General features: G+C 31.5%; 1 pseudogene; it reads left to right on the top strand.

Moving 5' to 3' along the window:
• The first annotated feature begins 337 nt into the window (after positions 1–337).
• The window catches only part of LOC139897840 (probable galacturonosyltransferase 12), a 36643-nt pseudogene continuing 13971 nt past the window's right edge, over positions 338–23009 (top strand).

The raw sequence follows: 23009 nt of genomic DNA, 5'->3' as shown, positions 1-23009 counted from the left end.
TTAAATTGTAATATACCATAATCACTTCCCCGATACAAAACATATGTTTGATATTGAAAATGAAAAGTGACGAAACATATATTAAGAAAGATATTGCACGAGTCCATAGTATTGACTACACCATATATAATAACCTAAACCTCAGGCAAGTTTAGGTAAGAGATGGCAAAACCTCAACAGATCATGGATGTCTTCTAATTAACATTCTACATTACTAATTTATATCTTCTTTTTTTTCCCTTCACATTAATACGAATTGCCCTTTCATAGCTATTTTCATATATTTATAAAGTAAGCTAGAAAAGACTATTGATTTGCAAGTGATCGATCGGTGAAAATGCAGTTACATATATCCCCGAGTTTACGGCATGTGACTATGTTGCTTGGGAAAGGAGTTAAGGAGTTTATAAAACTGAAAGTTGGATCAAGAAAGCTGTCTTATAGGATGATTTTTTATTCGATTTTGTTCTTTACTTTTCTTCTTCGGTTTGTGTTCATGTTAACCGTAGTTGATACCATTGATGGTCACGCCAAATGCTCAACCATTGGTACGTACAGTTAATTTCGGTCGATTCTTAAAATCAATATATATGTCCTGTAATGCATAGAAACGAAGATTTGTTACGAAATTAATTGAGTTCACATGTGAATAGTGGGTTTGTTTTGTTTAAATGCCACTATTTTAAAATATGAGTCATAAATTCATGTATATATATATATATATATATATATATATATATATATATATATATATATATATATATATATATATATATATATATATATATATATATATATATATATATATATATATATATAGGGTGAGGATCCATGGAGAAGTAAAGGTAGTAGAGAACCCATGGAACTCATGTAGATACAGTAAATCTGCTGCAGATTGACAAAATATTTTTTTTTTTTTTTTTGCAGATTTTTTTTTCTGTGCAGATTTTTTTTTTTTTTTGCAGATTGGCTTTTTTTTTTTTTTACAGATCGACTTTTTTTTTTATGCAGATTGAGTCAATCTGCATTTTTTTTTTGCATTTTTTTTTTTTTTGCAGATCGACTTTTTTCTGTGCAGACTGACTTTTTTTTTGTGCAGATTCAGTCAATCTGCGTGCAGATTGACCTTTTTTGCAGTTTTTTTTTTGCAGTTTTTTTTTTGCAGATTCACTTTTTTCTGTGCAGATTGACTGTTTTTTAAAAAAAAAAAACTGGAAAAAACGTCAATCTGCAAAAAAAAAAAAAAAAAATTCTGCACAGAAAAAAAAATCTGCAAAAAAAAAAAAAAAAAAATTTTTGTTAATCTGCAGCAGATTTACTGAATCTACACGAGTTCTATGGGTTCTCTACATACCCTAGTTCTCTAGAGATCCTTTATATATATATATATATATATATATATATATATATATATATATATATATATATATATATATATACACACACACACACTAGATTTTTGAGCTCGTGCGTTGCACGGGTGTGTAAAAAACTGTGCAAAAAATGAAATTTGCAGTTCATATTGCTATGTAAATAGCGATACAAAAAAAATATGAAAAGTATAAGAATTATTTAAGAGCCCGTGGTGTTAACAAATTTTAAAAATTCTTTTGAGTTTAAGAGCCCGTGATGTTGACAAATTTTAAAAATTCCTTTTGAGTTTAAGAACCCGCGGTGTTAACGAATTTTAAAAGTTCCTTTGAGTTTAAGAGCCCGTGTTGTTGACAAAATTTTAAAAGTGGTTTATGGTGGTGTTATTAACTTAATGTCTACAATTTGTTTCTCACCATTAATATCTTTTTAATATATAAATTATATACTACGTAATATTTAGAGTACATTGAAAATTTGTCATGAAACGTAGCATTAGTAAAGTATAAGTTATATTATTTTAAAATTATTATATATAATTATTTTTTTAAATAAAAGTGTAACCCGCAAGTTTAATTTTTGAAAAATTGTTAGTTATTTCAGCAAAAGAATAGCACCTGGGAGAGTCGTCATGAATAATTAATATTATAATTTTGATGTATGTATATAACGATAAAATAAAATCATCGAAAAGGCTGGACCATTGATGGTGGTGGTGTACCAATTCTATGAAAAAGTCGTGATTTTGTAATATAAATGGTAAATTTAGGAGAATGTTAATGGTTGGTATGTAAATAGCAATATTAAGAAAATAGAAAAAATATAAGAATTATTTAAGAACTCGTGGTGTTGAAAAATTAAAAAAAAAATCAATTTAAGAACCCGTGGTGTTGACAAATTTTAAAAATGGTGTTAGTTACTTAACGTTTATAACTTTTTTTAATTTCTCATCATTAATATCTTTTTGACTATATGTAATTTATTTAATACGTAATATTTAGAGAAAATATGAGTACGTAATATATTGTTGCGTTCAAATGAGAACGTGTTCTCCCTATAACTTTTGGTGAAAACGGATATGGACCAATCAATATTTAAATCAAACCTTTAATAATTATAATTATCTTAATTTAGCACGTATGTTGCCTTTCGGTGCAATTATCTACATGAAAGTGGTTCAATATGGAAATATAGTACATACAACGCTAGGCCAACGGTTCAATAAAGAAATATTGTCCGATAGTGATATTTTCAACAATATTTTTAATAAATTCACTCACTTTATACATTGATAGATTGTACATTGACATATTGTACAGTACAATCTATCAATGTATAAAATTAGTAAATTTATCAAAAACATTCTTAAAAAAATTATCACGCAATAAATATTTATGGTGTGGTGAATGATGAATTTGTTAATGTACATTAATTAAATTAAATGGCCAAGAAATAAAAGGGTAATTAATCAAACTCAGGGGACTCATAACCGATGGTTCGATACCCGTGTATGTAAAATTTTATGTAAAATTTTGAACGTAATAATATGAGTAATAATAATATGGGATTTGTAACCAAAATTAGGTAGATCACGACATACCATATGATTTCTAATATAATTAATAATTTGTAATTAATTTAATAATATATAATGTAGATATATAGATATAATATATAGATACAAACATGGGTTCTCTAGGATAAAAAAAAAACCCGCACTTTGCTACGGAATAGTTTTAGTCGATTCGTTAACCGTTTAAAAAAAGGTTAACGGTTGGTTAACTGGAGATTTAAACATAAAGATAGTGAAAAAAGTCAATTAATGGTCGGATAATTGAATAATTAAAAAAAATAACGGTTTATTAATTGAACGTTTAAAAAACAAGAAATAACAGCTGGTTAATTAAACGTTTAAAAAAATAATGAAATAAAAAAATAAATGTAAAAAGTTGTAAATAAACTAAAGATTATAAAGTAAAAATAAAAATAAAAGAAAGGTAAAAGAAATAAAAAAAAATATATATATTTTTTATGAAAAAAATCTGTAACGACCCGAAAAATTTCAACTTATTTTAAACCAATTCTCTATATGATTTAATAATTTCGTCATGATAAGCAATGAATTTTGACAAGTTTTAAAACTTTTGAAATGAGTTTTTATACAAACAATTGACCATCCATTTGTCCGACGATTCACGAACGTCATAACTTGTATTAATTATATACTTATGGATATATATGGATTATATCTAACTTGAATATATGATAATTAAGTATCTCATTAAATATATTAACAATGGATTATATACATAAAATGAGACTACTAACTTAAGGACTTCGAAACGATATATATATATATATATATATATATATATATATATATATATATATATATATATATATATATATATATATATATATATATAACGCTTAACGACGTTATAACTTCTAAGTTAAAATAAATATATATGTATTGTATTAAGATGTATTAATATACTTTTTAAAGACTTAAATATATATATTAATATACTTATACTCAACAAAGATAGCTATACTCGTATTCGCATTCGATTTTCTCAAGAATTCTACTCGTATTCATACGGTATTTATACCCGTATTATACACAGTTTCTAGATGTATTTACTATTGGAATATACCAATAGGAAAACATCATTTTCAACCTTTTATCATGGAAAATGACATCTTTGTTATTATATATGACTCCTGAGACATGTATTATATACAGTTTCTAGATGTATTTACTATTCGTATATACCAATAGTAAAACATCATTTTTAACATTTTATCATGGAAAATGACATCCTTGTTATTACATATGACTCATGAGACATCTTTAAACACATAAACAAAATAATTTTGTATTTATACTCGTATTATACACAGCTTCTAGATGTATTTACTATTCATATATACCAATAGTAAAACATCATTTTCAACCTTTTTAATCATGGGGGAGACATGTTTAACACTCTTAACATCTAGTATTAAACTTCTAGCTAAAATTTCAACTTGGAATCTCTTTATATCTATATACATATGACATTTTATATATCTATATCTATATCATTTCCATTTCAATTTTTATTCTAAGATTTTACTCCCTAAAAACACACACTTGAAAGCCTTTGTTCTGCTACTTCAATTTAGCAAAAACACATCAATTACAAGCCTTAAAACAACCTAAAATCATCATAAGAAAAACCAAACAAGAACACTTCATGAAGATGAATACACTTTTTAAAGACTTAAATATATATATTAATATACTTATACTCAACAAAGATAGCTATACTCGTATTCGCATTCGATTTTCTCAAGAATTCTACTCGTATTCATACGGTATTTATACCCGTATTATACACAGTTTCTAGATGTATTTACTATTGGAATATACCAATAGGAAAACATCATTTTCAACCTTTTATCATGGAAAATGACATCTTTGTTATTATATATGACTCATGAGACATGTATTATATACAGTTTCTAGATGTATTTACTATTCGTATATACCAATAGTAAAATATCATTTTCAACCTTTTATCATGGAAAATGACATCCTTGTTATTATATATGATTCATGAGACATCTTTAAACACATAAACAAAATAATTTTGTATTTATACCCGTATTATACACAGCTTCTAGATGTATTTACTATTCGTATATACCAATAGTAAAACATCATTGTCAACCTTTTTAATCATGGGGGAGACATGTTTAACAACTCTTAACATCTAGTATTAAACTTCTAGCTAAAATTTCAACTTGGAATCTCTTTATCTCTATATACATATGACATTTAATATATCTATATCTATATCATTTCCATTTCAATTTTTATTCTAAGATTTTACTCCCTAAAAACACACACTTGAAAGCCTTTGTTCTACTACTTCAATTCAGCAAAAATACATCAATTACAAGCCTTAAAACAACCTAAAATCATCATAAGAAAAACCAAACAAGAACCCTTCATGAAGATCATCCATTTCAAGTTTATACTTTCAATCTTTTGAACCCATTTCAAAAACTCTTTGAAGATCAAGAATTTATTATTCATCTCAGCTAATTTCTAAGTTTTAATCAAGGTAATAAACATATTCAAACTTTAGTTCAATTCATATAATCATAACTATCTTAAATCAAGATAGATTTCTTACTTGAAACTTTTGTTGATTCCAAGCTTCTACATCAAGATTTCTAAGCTATCAAGGACACCATCAACTCAAAGATCCTTTCCTTATTTTTCCAGTAACATCACTCTTTAAACTTGAGGTAGTAACCTTATTCAAAATCTCGTTCGATTCATATTCATATAGCTATCTTATTTCGAGTATATAACTTATAACAATTAGAACATAGTTTAGTTAATTCTAAACTTGTTCGCAAACAAACTTAATCCTTCTAACTTGACTTTTAAAACACTTCAACACATGTATTATGACAGTATGTCAAGCTAACATAAGGATATAAAACTTGTATACACGAAGAACACCTTAAAATCGAACATACGCCGTCATAGTTTCATCGAGGGCTGTTTTGGGTTTAATTTTGAAAACCTATCTTAAACTTTGAATTAAAAGTTTTTCTTCTGTAAGAAATGTTATTTCATATGGATATAAAACATATCCAAAATCCATGGTTTAACTCTAAGTTGAAGTATGTTTTTCAAAATGGTAATCAAGATGTTGTTCTTTTGACGTATATGACCATTTTTCTTTAAAGATTGACATCTAGACTTTAAATCCGACTATAAACCTATACTTTTTCTATTTAGATTAATAAAATACAGTTTGATACAAAACCATGGCAATTTGAAACACTCAAATCGGATTTGAAATGAAGAAGTTATGGGTAAAACAAAATTGGATAGATTTGCTAGTTTTAGCTATCGGACTATTGGACTATCGGACTATTGGACTATCGGACTATTGGACTACTAACATTGGACTACTAACTTGACAATCTAAAAGTATCATATAAGTATGATATAATTATTATTCAAATATAATTATTGTATAGTTGATATATATATTATTATCATAGGTTCGTGAATCTGTCGAAGGCCGAGTCGTATTTTTCACCGGATTGAAAAATAATATTATTTACTATATACGAATTACAGGTGAGTTTATAGATCCCTTTTTAATTTCTTTTGCAATCTATATTTTTGGGCTGAGAATACATGCACTTTATTTTAAACGTAATGGATACAAGTACATACTAAATTCTACACTGAGTTTGAACCGAAAATCCCTTAGCTTTGGTAACTAGTAGCTGCGGGTTATAAGAACCGGTGTGCGCGAATAGTTGTATATGGATCCATAGGGCTTGACATCCCCGTCCATTCCAGGTATAGAGACCCTAGCCTGAACTATAAAGCGGACGTATGCTATTTGAGTTTAGTACACGTTGGTTTACGTGTATTGTACATGTTGGTTGTATGTATGTTAAAACAGGGGTACTTATTATATATACGTTAAGTTTAGTTACCAAGGTGCTCAATTTCATAGAATATTTTGATAAATGTTTTGGATGAAACAATTGAAATCTTGTGGTCCACCTTTATATACATATTATGCGCAACATTAAAACTATGAACTCACCAACCTTTGTGTTGACACTTTTAGCATGTTTATTCTCAGGTTCTTAGAAGTCTACCGCTGTTTGCTTATATGTTATACAAGCTATGTGCATGGAGTCATACATGCTTTATTCGAGAAAACTTTGCATTCACAAAATCATCACCATGTATCTTATTTTGACTGCATTGTCAACGGATGTATTATTGTAAACCATTATTTACGATGATTGTCTATATGTAGACATCATCAGATGTCGAAAACCTTGGATTTAGATATTCATTTATGGTGTACCTTTTAAAAAGAATGCAATGTTTGTAAAACGTATCATATAGAGGTCAAATACCTCGCAATGAAATCGATGAAAGATGTACTTCGTCTAAAGGAATTTAGACGGGTCATCACAGTTGGTATCAGAGCATTGGTCTTAGCAAACCAGGTCTTGCATTAGTGTGTTTAACTGATAGTTGTTAAGATGCATTAATGAGTCTGGACTTCGACCGTGTCTGCATGTCAAAAGTTTTGCTTATCATTCCTTATCGAAAATAACCTGCTCATCATTTAGTCTAGACATGTCTTAGTGCAATTATTGCATAGATAGTGTATAGACAAATTCATATCTTAGCGTATCTGTTACTGTAAATTTTACCTGACAGCTTCCGAAAATTCCTCCGTAATCTACGAGATCTTTTGTACTATATATAGGTATTCTATGTAATTAGAATATCATCCGATATCCGAAAATCATTTCATATCAAAACTCATTTCCCTGCTCTGTACAAGATGAATCCTGCAACTAGTTCGAGTTCCTCGAATTTCGACAGCTATTCCGACATGGATTTCTACCTGAGCTCCGAAAGCAGTGCAACCGGAATGAATCAACCAATTAGCCATCATCAATTCTGGATGAATTGGGGATGGGTTTGTAGTCGACTCAATCAATGGAGACAAGAAGAAGGCAATCCTTTCCATCAATCAAATTCACCACTCGGCGAAGAACCTGAAGCACTTACCGGCGAACCAGTCCGAAACACCATTTTCACCCTCATTTCCAGAATAGCTCGCAACGATTACATAATATCTACTATTCTAAACCTTATCCATCCGCTCGTTCCCACCACTCATCATTCTAGTGTAATAAAAGAAGTTAACGAGCTTCGCGCTCGAGTAGTGGCTCTGGAAAGTATGATGCACAACTTGCAGGCATCACAAGCACCACCAGGATCAGCACCAACAGCACCACCAACATCGGCACCAACAGTACCTGTACTACCAACAACACAAGCCTCAACATCACACGCCTCAACATCACAATCTGTACCTCGAGCATAATTATCATTCTACATCGATTATATTCATTCTACATATCATTCTATATCATTTATATTCATTCTACGTATCATTATTCATCAACATACTTTCGTACAAACTATTAATGATGAGAATATTTTAACGGGTAGGTAATACTCGAGAAATATTTAGATTTCACATTAATGTGTTACATTATACATTCCTTGTTTCTGGTTCAACATTCATTAACTATATTATCCATAAGATATATTGATAATGCTAAAAACGAACATATATTTCATAGCATTATTCCTCAAGAAAGACAAGCTTTTAGTTGCAATTGTTCTATTTACAAGTGATATTCGTTTAAATAATAAAAGGTGAAGACAAAAGACAAATTCGACGATTTGAAGACGCAAACGACCAAAAAGCTCAAAAGAACAAAAGACAATCAAAGAGGTTCCAATTATTGATAAGAAACGTCTCGAAATTACAAAAGTACAAGATTCAAAACACAAAGTACAAGATATTAAATTGTACGCGAGGACGTTCGAAAATCCGGAACCGGGACCAGAGTCAACTCTTAACGCTCGACGCAACGGACTAAAAATTACAAGTTAACTATGTATATAAATATAATATAATATATAATTAATTATAATTAATTATATATATATTATATTTATATATAAAAAACCGTCGGCAGAGAAAACTCCAAGGACTGAGCTGTAAATACTATCTCCGCGACTCGCGGAGTTTGAAGGGGATTTTGCCGCGAGTCGCGGAGCCCCAAAATTCAACTCTGGCTATAAAGCAAACCGAATTCTGATCAAATTTTATATTCTATTTCTCTCATCTCTCAATATATACGATATATATATATATATAATTTATATTTTAATTTTAATTTTAATTATAATTCTAATAATAAGGGTATGTTAGCGAATGTTGTAAGGGTGTAAGTCGAAATTCTGTCCGTGTAACGCTACGCTATTTTTAATCATTGTAAGTTATGTTCAACCTTTTTATATTAATGTCTCGTAGCTAAGTTATTATTATGCTTATTTAAAAAGAAGTAATCATGATGTTGGGCTAATTACTAAAATTGGGTAATTGGGCTTTGTACCATAATTGGGGTTTGGACAAAAGAACGACACTTGTGGAAATTAGACTATGGGCTATTAATGGGCTTTATATTTGTTTAATTAAATGAAAGTTTGTTAATGTTAATATAAAGATTTACAATTGGGCGTCCCTATAAATTACCATATACACTCGATCGGACACGATGGGCGGGGTATTTATATGTACGAATAATCGTTCATTTAACCGGACACGGGAATGGATTAATAGCCACTAGAATAATTAAAACAGGGGTGAAATTACATTCAAGGGTAATTGGTGTAATTGTTAACAAAGTAGTAAAACCTTGGTTAACACGCAGTCGATAACCTGGTGTATTCATTAAACAAAGTATTAAAACCTTGTTACAATTCGAATCCCCAATTAGTTGGAATATTTAACTTCGGGTATAATAATAATTTGACAAGGACACTTGCAATTTATATTTATGACTGATGGACTGTTATGGACAAAAACCAGACGGACATATTAAATAATCCAGGATAAAGGACAATTAACCCATGGGCATAAAACTAAAATCAACACGTCAAACATCATGATTACGGAAGTTTAAATAAGCATAATTCTTTTATTTCATATTTAATTTCCTTTATTTTATATTTAATTGCACTTCTAATTATCGCACTTTTATTTATTGTTATTTAATCGCACTTTTAATTATCGTACTTTTTAATTATCGCAATTTTATTTTATCGCACTTTTATTATTCGCAATTTCATTATCGTTATTTACTTTACGCTTTAATTTAAGTCTTGTATTTATTTTATATTTTACATTAGGTTTTAACTGCGACTAAAGTTTTAAAATCGACAAACCGGTCATTAAACGGTAAAAACCCCCCTTTATAATAATAATATTACTTATATATATTTGTATTTTTAATAAAAGTAAACTAATATAGCGTTGAGCTTTGTTTAAAGATTTCCCTGTGGAACGAACCGGACTTACTAAAAACTACACTACTGTACGATTAGGTACACTGCCTATAAGTGTTGTAGCAAGGTTTAAGTATATCCATTCTATAAAAAAATAAATATCTTGTGTAAAATTGTATCGTATTTAATAGTGTTTTCTGCTAAAATTAATAACTATTTTATATACTACCCCGCTGCACATCAAGTATTTTTGGCGCCGCTGCCGGGGAAACTCTTAAACGCCGGAAGCGCAACGCTAATATAAAAAAAAAGATTTTTAGTTACTTTTATTAAAAGTCGTTTTTGTAAAAATACGTTTTAAATATTCAAAAATATAAAAAGAAAAACAAAAATATAAGTATTTTTAAGATTTTGTTAAATATTTAAGTTTTATAAGTTTCTTTATCTTTATTTTAATTTATAAAAATATACCTTTTATTAAATATCTTTTAAAAAAAAAAACAGAAAACAGAAAATAAAAAAATAAATAAAGAAAACGCGTAAAATTTCAAAGCTGTCAACTGAAATTCTGAACCCCGCGACTCGCGAGGTTTTCTTTATAAAATACCGCAACTCGCGGAGCCTTTCTGACACGCGCACAGAAACCCTAAATCTGCATTAATTACGGGATTTAATTAATTATTATTATTATTTAAACCTAATTATTATTATTATTATTATTAGTTTTATTTTTATTTTTACTTTTTATTTAATTTAATGTATTTAGTATAAATTAGTTTAATAAAATTGTAAAATTAGTAGTTTTATTAAATAAATAATATAAAAATAATATTTTTATAAAAATTGTACTTTTTACAACTTTTTGTATATTTTTATATTTTGTCCCTTTTTAATCGTTGTAGCGTAATATTTGTATTTTTAGCTCATATTTAATTTTAAACTTAGTTTTTTTTACTCCTAGATTTTTAGGCTTTGCCGTAGAATTCCTTAAGTGCTTTTTCTTTAGACTAAGATTTAGGTACTTTAGAATTTTGTGGCGCCTTTTTAAGTTTTAGTTTCTTTTTAAGTTATTTCCATTTGGGATTTAGTTTTTCCTGTAAGCTTTAATATTTTTAGACCTTTTACTATGTATCAATTATCATTCCAATTAGTAATATCAATTTGCGATTATAATTTTAAGTTAGTTGTAGTAATAAGGTTAGGTTAGTTAAGTATTTTTAAGTCTTTATAAGTTTCTTTTATTTTTTCGTCACCTTTTATTTTTCAACCATTTTTCTTTTTCGACCTTTTGCGACGAACTCTTTTTCTTTCTTATTTCTCGCCATTCTAGTTTTTAGGACTTAGAATTTTTTCTACTTCTTATCTAAATTTCTTAATATTACGAAAATTTATTTTAAGTGGTTAAATTAATAGACATCAAAATTTTCTGGTTCGTAGTAATAGTTGGATTTGTACGTGGACCGGGTTATTGGAGCCAAACAGTCCTCAATTATATTGAGACCAAACGAATCCTGCCCCTCTGCTGCATCTTTTGGCTATTCGAAACGTGGGCAAAATCAGAAAAGTCTATTGATTGGATAACTTATTATAATTTTTCTTTCCTTTTAAAAAACTAATAGGATATTCAGTGAATGCACCGAGCAAGACGTTCATCACCTTTTGTACGTTCACCACCTGTAACTCGATCAAGACATCGTTTAACAAATATAACCGCCGTTGATTTTTCTTTAGAATCGTCATCCAGTCGACCAAGTACTTCAGTTCAAATTTCCGATAATCCATTTTTTGAACCCAACCTCATAATTGAGAATCCAGAGAATATTCAGGAACGGTTCATAGATCCTGAACCATTAAACTTTCCTCCGGAACCACCAATCATTCAAACAGAGATTGTTGAGGAACGAACCATTAAATCAGAATCATCTAGTGATACCGATTCAACAAATTCAATTATGGAGAATCTGGAACCTTTAAGTATGGAAGACCGAATGAGAGCTAAACGCACTGGCCAAGGTCACGCAATTACTCATCCAGACATTAATGCGCCAGATTATGAAATCAAAGGACAAATTATACACATGGTGACTAATCAATGCCAATTTAGTGGTGCGCCGAAGGAAGATCCAAATGAACATCTACGTACCTTTAATAGGATCTGCACACTATTTAAAATCCGAGAAGTGGAGGATGAACAGATATATCTCATGTTATTTCCCTGGACTTTAAAGGGAGAAGCCAAAGATTGGTTGGAATCGTTACCTGAAGGGGCGATCGATACATGGGACGTTTTAATTGACAAATTTCTTAAACAATTCTTTCCTGCATCTAAAGCCGTAAGACTTCAAGCAGAAATTGTTACGTTCACACAAAAGCCAAATGAAACTCTATATGAGGCGTGGACAAGATATGGAAAGTTGTTAAGAGGATGTCCGCAACATGGTTTAGACACCTGTCAAATAGTACAAATATTCTACCGAGGATGCGACATCACTACAAGAAAAGACATAGATATAGCAGCTGGTGGTTCTATTATGAAGAAAACCGAAACTGATGCTTACAAAATTATTGATAACACTGCTTCCCACTCACATGAGTGGCACCAAGAAAAAGATATCATTAGATCATCTAAAGCAGCTAGAGCCGATTCTAGCCATGACTTAGATTCCATTTCCGCAAAGATAGATGCTGTGGAGAGACGAATGGAAAAGATGACTAAGGATATTCACTCAATACGAATTAGTTGTGAGCAGTGTGGAGGACCACATTTGACAAAAGATTGTCTCAGTATTGAATTAACAATGGAACAAAGAGAGAATATTTCATACATAAACCAAAGGCCTGGAAATAATTATCAGAATAATTATCAACCGCCAAGACCGATTTACAATCAAAACCAGAATTATAACCGAACTATTCCATACAATAACCAACAAGGTCCTAGCAATCAACAAGTATCCAATAATACTTATAATCAGCAAAGACCAAATTTTCAAAACAAACCACCACAACAAACCGATGATAAAAAGCCGAATTTAGAAGATATGATGACGAAGCTAGTTGAAACTCAAACGCAGTTTTTCACATCTCAGAAACAAACCAATGAACAAAATGCTCAAGCATTTAGAAATCAACAAGCTTCTATTCAAAATCTGGAACAAGAAGTAAGTAACCTAGCAAGGTTAATAGGTGAAAGAAAACCGGGAAGTCTACCTAGTGATACAAACGCTAACCCCCGGAATGAAACAGCTAAAGCTATTACCACAAGAAGTGGTACAACACTTAAACCACCTGAAATACCTGTAACTTCTGATGAAACTATTCCTACTCCACAAGAACCACAACCTGATCAAGATAAGGAAAAAGAACCGGTAGTTGAGAAGGTTAATGAAGATAACACAGTTAAGGATAAACCTTATGTTAAACCATACCAACCACCACTTCCTTACCCAAGTAAAATGAAGAAAGAAAAACTTGAAGCCGAGCAATCCAAATTTTTGGATATGTTTAAACAGATAAATGTAAATCTTCCTTTCATTGATGTGATTTCAGGAATGCCAAGATATGCTAAATTCTTGAAAGATCTAATCTCGAATAGAAAGAAAATGGAAGAACTCTCGGCTGTTACTATGAATGCTAATTGTTCAGCAGTGCTGTTGAATAAGATACCAGAAAAACTATCTGATCCAGGAAGTTTCACAATTCCATGTTTTCTGGGTAGTCTTAGTTCAATAGAAGCATTGACAGACTTAGGTGCTAGTATAAATCTAATGCCGTATTCACTATACGCTAAACTAGACCTTGGAGAATTAAAACCAACCAGAATAAGCATACAACTAGCCGATAGATCAATAAAATATCCTAGAGGGATAATGGAAAACATGCTAGTTAAAGTTGGTACTTTAGTATTTCCAGTAGATTTTGTTGTTTTGGACATGGAAGAAGATTCTCAAGTTCCTCTCATATTAGGAAGACCATTCTTAAACACGGCTAAAGCAATGATAGACGTGTTCGGTAAAAAACTGACCCTAAGTATAGAGGATGAGAGTGTTACCTTTTCAGTTGATAGAGCAATGCAACAACCACAATCTGCAGATGATACATGTTATTATATTCAAACTATAGATGCACATGCAGAATTATTAGAAGAATTTCCAGAATTACAAGGAACAGGAGAATGTTCTTTAGGAGAAGGTAATGAACCAATTGATGAAGCAGAAATGTTAGCTACACTTATAGCTAATGGATATGAACCAACAACAGAAGAAATTCAAATGCTAAAAGAAGAAGACAGATATCGATATAAATCATCGATAGAAGAACCTCCGAAATTAGAGTTAAAGCCACTTCCAAACCATTTGGAATACGCTTATTTACATGGTGAATCTGAATTACCTGTAATAATATCGTCTTCTCTTACTGAAAATGAGAAATCACAACTCATTTCTGTGTTGAAAGCTCATAAACCAGCCATTGCATGGAAGATTCATGATATTAAAGGAATAAGTCCTTCGTATTGCATGGAAGAAGGTCATAAAACGTATGTGCAATGCCAACGAAGACTAAATCCTAATATGCAAGATGTAGTTAAGAAAGAGATTATTAAACTGCTAGATGCAGGTTTAATTTATCCAATCTCTGATAGTCCATGGGTAAGCCCAGTTCAATGCGTACCTAAGAAGGGTGGCATGACTGTCATTACAAATGAGAAAAATGAGCTTATTCCTACTAGGACTGTAACAGGATGGCGTGTATGTATTGATTATAGAAAATTAAATGACGCCACCAGAAAAGATCACTTTCCCTTACCTTTCATAGATCAAATGTTGGAAAGATTAGCCGGAAATAGTTACTATTGTTTTCTAGATGGATTTTCCGGATATTTTCAAATTCCAATAGCACCCGAAGATCAAGAGAAAACCACATTCACGTGCCCTTATGGTACTTTTGCTTACAAAAGAATGCCATTTGGACTTTGCAACGCCCCTGCAACCTTTCAAAGGTGTATGATGGCGATTTTTCATGACATGATAGAAGAATGCATGGAAGTATTCATGGATGACTTTTCAGTCTTCGGTGATACATTTAAATCATGTCTAGTTAATCTGGAACGAATGCTAATTAGATGCGAAAAATCAAATCTAGTACTTAATTGGGAGAAATGCCATTTCATGGTTAAAGAAGGCATCGTTCTTGGACATAAAATTTCAAAAGAAGGAATTGAAGTGGATAGAGCTAAAGTAGATATAATTGCTAAACTTCCACATCCCACCAATGTTAGAGGAGTTAGAAGTTTTCTAGGGCATGCCGGTTTTTACCGACGTTTCATAAAAGATTTTTCTAAAATTGCCACTCCTATGAATAAACTCCTAGAAAAGGATGCGCCATTCATCTTTTCAGATGAATGTATCAAATCTTTTAATATTCTTAAAGAGAAACTCACTGATGCACCAATCATGATAACACCAAATTGGAATCTACCATTTGAACTAATGTGCGATGCAAGTGATTTTGCAATGGGAGCCGTTTTAGGACAAAGGATTGAAAAACGATTTCAACCTATATATTATGCTAGTAAGACGTTACAAGGAGCACAAACAAACTATACAACTACTGAAAAAGAACTCCTTGCTATTGTCTTTGCTTTTGACAAATTTCGATCATATCTCGTTCTAGCAAAAACGGTGGTCTATACCGACCATTCTGCTCTTAGATACCTATTTTCAAAACAAGATGCTAAACCAAGATTAATCCGTTGGATCTTACTCTTACAAGAGTTTGATATTGAAATCCGAGATAAAAGAGGAGCAGAAAATCTCGCCGCTGATCATCTTTCTCGTCTTGAAAATCCCGAATTAGAAGTTCTGAATGAATCAGCCATACAAGACAACTTTCCTGATGAATATCTATTGAAGATAGATTATAAAGAAATCCCATGGTTTGCAGACTATGCAAACTACTTAGTTTGTGGATTCCTTGAAAAAGGATTATCGTACCAAAGACGAAAGAAATTCTTCAGTAATATAAAACACTATTTCTGGGAAGATCCACATCTGTTTAAAAGTTGTCCCGATGGAATAATACGCCGATGTGTATTTGGAGATGAAGCTAGTAAAATTTTAAACCATTGTCACACAGGACCAACAGGAGGGCATTATGGGCCTCAACTAACAGCAAGAAAAGTTTATGAAGCTGGATTCTATTGGCCTACAATTTACAAAGACGCACACCTTCTTTGCAAATCCTGTGATGCATGTCAAAGGGCCAGAAAAATAAGTCAACGTGATGAAATGCCACAAAATGTCATCCAAGTATGTGAAGTATTTGACATTTGGGGTATTGACTTTATGGGTCCATTTCCAAAATCTCATAATAATCTATATATACTCGTAGCCATTGATTATGTATCTAAATGGGCGGAAGCACAAGCTCTCCCAACTAACGATGCACGAGTTGTAGTCAACTTTTTAAAACGTCTTTTTGCAAGGTTTGGAACACCGAAAGCTTTAATAAGTGATCGGGGTACTCATTTCTGTAATAATCAACTTGAGAAAGTTCTTAAAAGATATGGAGTAACTCATAAAATCTCCACCGCATATCATCCACAAACAAGTGGACAAGTTGAAAATACCAACCGAGCTTTAAAACGTATTCTAGAGAAAACTGTAGGATCAAATCCGAAGGAATGGTCCATTAAATTGGAGGATGCACTCTGGGCTTTTAGAACAGCCTACAAAACTCCAATTGGAACCACACCTTTTAGACTTGTTTATGGAAAAGCATGTCATCTTCCAGTAGAAATTGAACACAAAGCATTTTGGGCTTTGAAGACATGTAATCTTGATTTACATGAAGCCGGACGTCTACGATTAAGTCAACTAAACGAATTAGAAGAATTAAGACATGAAGCATACGAAAATTCGTTAATCTATAAAGAAAGAACGAAGAAATGGCATGATAAAAGAATCAGAAGTTCAAAAGAATTTAAAGAAGGAGACAGAGTTCTTCTTTTCAATTCACGATTCAAGCTATTTCCTGGAAAATTGAAATCAAGATGGTCTGGACCATTCATAGTCAAAAGAGTTTTCCCATACGGAACGATAGAATTGATAAATTCAAATGGGATTGAATTTAAAGTTAATGGTCACAGAGTTAAACATTACATATATGGTCCGATGGAAGTCGACAACGAAGTTAATCACAATTTCGACACCACAGCTAACTAAGTGTGGGGAGAATCAAGTCTTTAAAGGATAATATGTATTTCTGTTAGAGTTAGATTGTCTGTTTTCGTGTAGTTCTCGAAAATGGAACACGTATGGTCTTTCCCTAGCAGACCCTAAAGAACTAGTCTTCTCCCCCCATTCTGAATTTTTATTTTTTTTAGGTTTTTACAAAATGAAGACTGCCTGTGAACTAAACCATGGTCTAATGCTACACGCTTTGATCACTAAACGTAATAATGACATACTACCGAGCGAATTAGTATCAGTAATCAGAGAAAGAATGGACGGAGTTAGAAAAGAATCCAGATGCGAAGATAATAAGTTACAATTTGGTAAAGGAAAATCAAAATCCGCAGCGAAAAGAAGAGCACGACACCTAGAACGATGTCACAAATGCGGAAAATGGTCACATGGAGGTAAATGTTCAAATAATCAAACCTATTCAAATACCGAATTTGTTACTTTATGCAGAGACGGACCGTTCATATGTTTAGAAGAAAAGACACTGAATGCTCGAGGTTACGCCTTTGGGGCCATGGAAAACCAATTAAACCGACTATCTTATGAATGGAATAGATCATATAACTAAGAAATCTATTTCACAGGTATGTCTGTACAGTTTTTTATTTTTATTTTTATGTTTAACCTTTTGATAATAAACGCTAATTTGTTCGCTAAAAAGTATTAAATTGGTATTAAATAAAATTAGGTTTGGCGACCGAAATTATTGATATCATTCAAAAATTTATTACATCACTGCGAAATTTAACGTTTATTCTTAAGGTATAAATATCTTTAATCAATCAACCCAAAATATTTCAAAAATTCGTCATGAGTTAAATTAGGTCTTGGAACCGAAATTACTTTACCGAAAAGAGGGGCGCATATTTTTGATAATATTTGATTGATTAAAGTGGGATAAAAAGACAAAAAGATTTTTAATTTTATTTTTACCATGTTTTTAAAATTAATATTTAAATCTTAAATTAATATTGTAAACTTTGTAAAAATAATATATTTAAAATATTTGAAAAATTAATATAAGTTTGGTATGAATTTATAATATGAATTTTTAAATTAAAATTTGGTGTGAATTTTTAATTTTTAAAAAAATATGAAATTTTAATTTTATGCATTTCAAATTTTAAGTTGGTGTGATTTTTTTTTAAATATTAATTTTGAATTTTATATTTAAATTGTGTGAATTTAAAAACAAAAATTTACTTTATCTCATTAAGTTAAGAATATGATTTTTAAAATTCGTCGTAAGTTGAAGACTAGGTCTTTGAACCGAAATTGCTTTACCCGAGGGAGGGACGAGAACTTTTATTATCATTATTTTTAATCTTATTGAATTAGAGTATGCCAAAAACATTGAAAAAACCCAAAAATCTTAGCTTTTAAAACAATCGCTACAAAAAGACAAATTTTAAAATTTTGTCGAAGGACGGACTAGGACATCGATCCGAAACGACCTCGTCCTAAATAACAAGGGAAACAAAATTTTAAAATTAATTACTTAATTGTTTTAATAAGTTAATGATTATAAAAAAAAAAAAAAAAAGAAAAAAAAAGAGCAAACTCCGCGACTCGCGGAGTTTGAAGTGAAAAACCTCCGCGACTCGCGGAGGGACCAAAAATCAGAAAAAAAATAAAAAGAGCTGCACGATCAGTTCACTTCCCCCACACAAAAACACCCAAAAACACTGCGAAAAGAGCTGCGAAAAAACCCGAAAAACACCCCCAAAAATCCCAATTTTTAACCGTTAATCACCAAATTTTTTGCTAAAATCTTGTTGAGAAGGATGCTATCTAAGAATTACTCAAGAAAAACGGTAAATTTCTACACCTAAACACCATTAATTCGAAATTAGGTGTTCTTGAGCTATTTTTTCCCCAATTTGATTTTGATGCTTTTTAGTGTAATTAGACTTAAATTGTTTATGTATTATGCTTGTATAACCTAGATTGATGCTGTTTAACATGATTAGAAGCCTTAAACTTCAAATTTTGAATAATCTAGGGTTTGTGTTCTTGAGCAAATTTGGGGCTTTTTGATATAAACAGGTTATGGCCGATTTTTGTCATGAATTGTTGCTAAATTGAGTAGTGTAACATGTCTAGGTAGTTAAATGATCCAAACTTTGAGCCTAAACATGATTTTGAGAATTAAAGTGGACTTTTTCAAGTCTAAATATCATGAACTTGATTTTTGAAAGATAATGCCATTTGAGACTTGTTTGATTGCTAGTAATGATTATTTTGACATGTTATTTGAGTTGAATGCTTATGAACTTGGCGAAAATTTTCGTATATGCTTATTTGAAAAGGTGTAGATTTGATAAAAATGTGAAAATAAGCTTAAGTTTGATATAAATTAATAATGTAATTGTAATTATTTTGATTGATGATTTTGCTGACACTAATGCATATTTGGATGCACAAAATTTGTGTTTGATGTGTTTTGCAGAATGAAAGGGGTGAATCTTCATCCCAAGCCCGCAATGCTCCTGCTGAGAATTTGGAACAACAGGAGGTAGATAACTACTACAAGCAGGATGTACCTCATCCAGTCATGACCTTTTCCGATATGCATTTGGAAGAGTTGCACCCGAACCTGAGATTTGACAGACTTTGGATAGATTATCCAAAATATCAACGGGGTTTGCATACTCTTCATTCCAAGGTTGTTGAGGTACCGAGGGTCATAGAATGGGGACCCTTAGAAGCTGTAGAATTGGCCGGGCCAATTAGGGAATTACTTGTACAGAGGTATGGTAATTCTTCTTTTAATGACTGGATATGTTTATTCACCATACGCAGACCTGTATATAAAGTATGGTGTGAAGAGTTGTTATGTAGTATAGAGTTGAATGATCGGGTAGCTAGTTTAACCGATCGTTCTTTTATTAGATTTTTGTTAGGCGGTTCGATGCGCCACATGTCTTTACTGGACATGGCTCAGGCTTTACGTATATATACGCCTGAGGAGTTAGCGTCTGTCGATTGTAGAGGATTGATACTAAACGGTAGAAAGATAGATGAGAATTTTGATACACACGGTGTGTGGAATCAAATGACAAGCCATCACCGTTTCAAAGGGGGAAACTACTCTTATTTGGATATAGATAGAGCCGAATTAAGAGTGATACATAGGTTTTTAGCTAATTCGATTACACAAAGGGGTAAAAACAAGGAAAAAGTAAATGAACAGGATTTTTTTTTACCATATGTGTATTCGAGACCCACAGAGCGCTGTAAGTATACCATATTGTGTGGGTTATTATTTATCAGCTATGGTTCGGGGGATGCGACCACATAGCATAATAGGAGGTGGTATTTTTATTACTTTGATTGGTGAATATCTCGATGTGGATATAAGTCGGGGGGGATTATTACTAGAAGAGTCGGAACCCCGCGATACTATAGGTTTAAATGTATACCATGGTGCAAAAGTTTTGAAGAGGCGAAATAACGCCGCAGTATGATACCATGGTAGACATCCACAGGTGGAGAGAAACCAGCAACAAGGTAATGTAGGAGGGGGGAATGAGATGCAAGAAATGCATAGGTTTATAGCTTCTCAGGAATACGAAAATGCTAGACAGAGAGCATTTGAAGATTGGCAAGTTCATCAGAACCAGATCATAGCTCATTGCCAACATATAGGTAGAAACTATATTCCTACACCGAAACCCATCTTCCCTCCTTGGTCGATAGAGATGCAGCCACCATATCCTACGTATGACCCTGCCGAAGCATTCTATAGCACTTATGGTTATGCCTGGAACCCCTATTGGTACCAATATCATCCTTAGTTTACTTATTTTTTTTTTTTATTTTGTAATTTGTAATTATTGATACATTTAATATTTTTGTTAATATTGTAATTATTTTTATAATTATCTAACTTTTATTCTTAGATTTTAATAATTTTTGAATGTGGGGTAATATACCAAACTTCAAAAATATGTATATATGTTTGCAGTTTATCTTATGTACACAACAGGGTAAAACAACGCATTTTCAAAGACTGGCATTAAAGTTCAGCAAAAGCAACTAATTTTGACGACAAGATGCAAAATATATGTGAAATAACAACAAGACGGAATGAACAAATGATGTGCACCATTTATCATTCAGCAAACAAACGCCAATATATTTGGAAACTTTGGTAAAATTTAATCATTTTCACACAAATCACCCTCAATAATTTAAATTGTTACTGATTTCTTGCAAATGAGGGCATTGCAAGATCTTAAGTGTGGGAAGGGATTAAATTCTTTCGGATTTTAAAATTTTTTACTTTATACACTTGGTTACCATTAAAAATACTAGTAAAGCAGTAGTTGTATTAGAATCTAGTGCTCTCTGATAAAAAAGAACAGCCCTAGTCTTATATACTGACTACCCAATTCTAGTAAAATTTTTCAATTAAATGAATTCAAATCATGTTTATACATATTTATGAACGATAAAACTAGGTTTTAACACCGAAATTATTGTTATCTCAGAAAGAACATAAATTAAGAAACAAACTAAAATGTCAAAATTCATTTAAAATGGAATAGAGGACGATAAAAAGGAAAATAAAAGCCAAGTGTGGGAAAATTTACCAAATTATTTTAAACATATGTCACATATATCTGTAACAAATAACTGAAAATACTTTTGCTTTGGACTAAACTAAACTGTTTTACCCGATGAAAGAAAAGAAGAGATGGATCTACATGATGAATCAATTCCATCATTAAAAGGAAGTAAAGTCTTCCGAAAAAGAAACGCGCTTCTTGATTTAGGTCATGAAGTTGTCGTCCAGACCAGCTGTAGGTTGACGAAAAATCTAGAAAAGTCATCACTAAAATCAGCAGGAAATCCACGGACCTCAGCATTAAACAGGGTCGCCAAGTGGTCAGATTTATCCTAACCATGAGAAGGATTTATCTCGTACAATGGGGGGCACCATGCAAATTAGCTGGATAAGACTAATGAATCAGATCCCCAGAAAGGATAATCTCCTTAAAGATTAAAAATCAGCTTTTAAGACTGATATTACTCAATCCTAGAGATTGACCTTAAAGATTGAGAATTACAAACTCATGGAATTCAATGATATCTAAACTCGAGCTTAAACGAGAAAATATTTTGATCAAAATTACAAACCGATTTGTTTTCTGAAAACCCTATTTTCAATGCGTTCATTACCATTGAACGTAAAATTCTAGGAATTCACCTGGAATTCATTAGGTCACCTGAACCAAATCGGGTGTCAACCGTAAGAACGGTGGTTGCATAGCATGGTCAAAGACATGACCTTGTGCCATACCGAAAAATTATAAGGGTGAGCTTTACTATTGCTCCTACCAAGGATAGTAATTGCGTCCGACACGTTATAGACCATAATCAAAAGCATGTCACGGGACATTGCCTTAACAGTTGCTTGTTCAACGCTTTCCTTTACAACCGGACGGTAGTTTGCCGAAAGGTAATATACGGAACAA

The sequence above is a fragment of the Rutidosis leptorrhynchoides genome, chromosome 3 (genome assembly GCF_046630445.1).
Source record: "Rutidosis leptorrhynchoides isolate AG116_Rl617_1_P2 chromosome 3, CSIRO_AGI_Rlap_v1, whole genome shotgun sequence".
Taxonomy (NCBI): Eukaryota; Viridiplantae; Streptophyta; class Magnoliopsida; order Asterales; family Asteraceae; genus Rutidosis; species Rutidosis leptorrhynchoides.
This window is presented reverse-complemented; position numbering and strand designations above follow the sequence as displayed.